Here is a 3,278-nt window from a genome sequence, read left to right on the forward strand (position 1 = left end):
CTGTTGCATTGGGGTAAATTGTAGTCAATGTTATGAGACAAAGTGTCTGTGAACTGCTGTATGGAAAGTGAATTTGCTCTGTAAACTTTCACCCAAATCACAATTAAAAAGAAAAATAGGTTTTGCTAATCAAAATTCTAGTATAAATATAACACTGGGAATGGGGTGATATGTTTCTGTGTAAGTTTCAAAAAGAAGCTCCCTGCCCTCCAGTAGGATCCAACTCACAGCAACCCTGCCTTGAGCTTCCGAGGCAGTAACACTACTGAAGTAGATTGCCCAATCTTCCTTCCGAGGAGTGGCTGGTAGGTTTGGACCACCAACTTTCTGGTTAGGAGTCAAATGACTTAGGCACCCCTTTAATTGAATTCGCAAAAGATAATTTAAAAAATCAGTATTTATTCCTTTCCTATAACCTCCTCCCTTCACTTTACCCATCGCTACATCTAAAAATTCCCCTCAAAAATGTGAAATATCCACCACTCTTTTTTTGTTAGGCTAAGCACATATTGTTGTTGTTGTTATGTGCTGTCGAGTTGGACTCGACTCATAGTGACCCCTCCTTGGGTTCCTAAGGTGGTATCACTATGGAAGTAGATTGCCTAACCTTCTTTCCGAGGAGAGGCTGATGGATTTGAACTGCCAGCCTTCTGGTTAGCAGTCAAGTGCCTTAGGCACTATGCTACCAGAGCTCCCAGTCTAAGCACATACCTGAGGGTAATTTTTGCAGATTTCTTTTTAATTTAGGGCACTTTTACTGGCCTTCCTTCCAGTTAGAATGAATAAGAAAAGTTGTACTGGGTTTCCCTCACTCACTGCCATGGAATTCATTCATCTCATAGTGACCCCTCCTTGGTTTTCGGAGGCCATGTCACTATGGAAGTAGATCACCAATCCTCCTTCCGAGGAGTGCCTGGTGGGTTTGAACTGCCAGCCTTCTGGTCAGCAGTCAAGTGCCTTAGGCACTATGCCACCAGAGCTCCCTGGGTTTCCCTAGAGCAGTTAAAAATAAGGGATGAGAAATACAATGGGAATAACACATTCCAGACCCAAGGGGTGAAGAGGCTTAAGAACAAACTCTTAACTATGTTTGGGGAGATTCAACTCCATTGCTCTTCAAAAAGTTTTCTGATGATAATTCAACTTGGAATAATGCAGCAAGCTGATGTTGGTAGGCACTTACTTGTTGCAAAAAAGATGGGAAATATTTCACACAATGAAAGTAGCTATAAGGCAAAGTGACATAAACCAAATGTTCATGAGAGATCCACCTACTCTTCACACACAGAATGGGATCTGCAGCAGTAGGAGTCTAGGCCATCTCTAAATTTATTCTGCTTTCTTGGTACTCATCTTGATTTGATGGGAGATGGAGTAAAGTTCTCTAAACTTAAACATATAACCTCTCCAGGACAGATCTCTAGGTTTGAAGTCCTCTGGGAGAAAATAAACTGCTTAGTTTAACACACATAATTGATGGCAAAATTTATCAGGCAATTTTCTGCTGAAATTTCAAAAATTCCTGAAAATAATTTTGGAATGCTAATCACTCTGAGAGGTAAATTTATTTTATGTGCACTAATAACCCTTAAACATTTTATGATGTAATCCAGTAAAATTGATTTCTACCCAAACCTCACTATACTCACTTTATTGGCAACATTTCATCTGTGGGTTGTTGTTGAGACATTTTTACTGTTTACCAGATGGGGCAAGATTTTATATAACTTAAAACATCTGCTCTCATTGCAGTCCAATATGATCATCTATTTATATTTTTGAATTATATTATTTGTTTCTTTTTAAATGATTGTGAAGTGTTTTCAGAAGGACAAGGTTACATGGTATTTGCCAAAGACATTTAACTTTTACCTCTCTTTTTTCCTTGTTTATTTTCAATTAAGTGAAGACATATTGTGGGTCATGAATATAGTGGAATATTTAGATATATCTCTGACTTCTGAAATACTTGATTTTATGAATTATCTGTTGTTTAAATCACCTCTGTTTTTTTATACACACCTGCATATAATCACCTCATTGCAAGTATAAAATATAGAAATCCATTTTAGATTGTGTCCAGGGTCTCTCTCTCTCTCTCTCTCTCTGACACATGCACACACACATAGTCTTCAAAAAATATTGTGGGAATAATGCAGATGCTTAAAGAATGTAAGAAGAAATTATGCAATATTAAAGAGGAAAATAGGGTTGTTTACTTGTACTTTGAGCTAGCTAATAAGCATTATTATAATAGGATTTAAAGATCCTAGCTGTGCAACTCAGCTGCTAACCATAAGGTTGGCAGTTCCAACCTATGCAGTAGCTCCAAGGGATAAAGGTCTGGAGATCTGGTCCTGTGAAGAGTGTTGTTGTAGTGTGCTGTCAAATCTATTGTGACTTATAGTGACTCCATATGACAAAACAGAACTGCCCCATAGGGTTTCCAATGCTATAATATATATGGAAAGAGATCATCAGTTCTTCTCTCCCATTGAGCAGCCCATGGATTCTTACTGTAAAACTTTCAGTTAGCAATTGAAGGCTTAACCATTGCACAACCAGAGGTCCTCCGCATAAAGATTATGGTACCTAACAACAACTACACCAGCATAGTATAATTTACAATGCACTTTTATATGCAGTGATCAAAATTGGGTGTTGTTGTCGTTGTTGTTGTTATGTGCCATCAAGTCAGACCCGACTCATAGCAACCCATCCTTGGGTTTTCGAGGTGGTAACTGTGGAAGTAGATCGCCCAACCTTCCTTTTGAGGAGTGGCTGATGGGTTTGAACCACCAGCCTTCTGGTTAGCAGTCAAGTGCCTTAGGCACTACGCTACCAGAGCTCCTAAAATTGGGTATAGATGTTACTATTGTTCCCATCTTGTGTACGGCATTAAGGACATTATTAGCATCTTACACAAAGTAACAGGGGAAAAGCCTCTGCAGTTCTGTCCATAGTATCTATCTCCAATAACCTCCATTCCACCCTTGCCTAGTCTGAGCTATTCAATCTACAGAAAATCTAGCAGGTAACACATATGTCCATGATCCTGGAAGTTGAGGAGGAAAATGCCCGTTTTGCTTATGATTGAAACTCAATGTACAGGGTGTGTTGCTCCTGGGAGCTTAATCACTTCCTGGGTCAGTGTCTTTGCTGGATTCTTTTCTACTAACCGTGAAAAAATTAATGCACAAAAGTCATAATTTTTTTCAACTTCTCCAATTTTTTTTTTTTTTATTTTTATTTTGGGTGAAGATTTACAGAGTAAATCA

Source organism: Orycteropus afer, unplaced genomic scaffold (assembly GCF_000298275.1).
Source record: "Orycteropus afer afer isolate SDZICR_OR568_19922 unplaced genomic scaffold, OryAfe1.0 scaffold00207, whole genome shotgun sequence".
Classification (NCBI taxonomy): Eukaryota; Metazoa; Chordata; class Mammalia; order Tubulidentata; family Orycteropodidae; genus Orycteropus; species Orycteropus afer.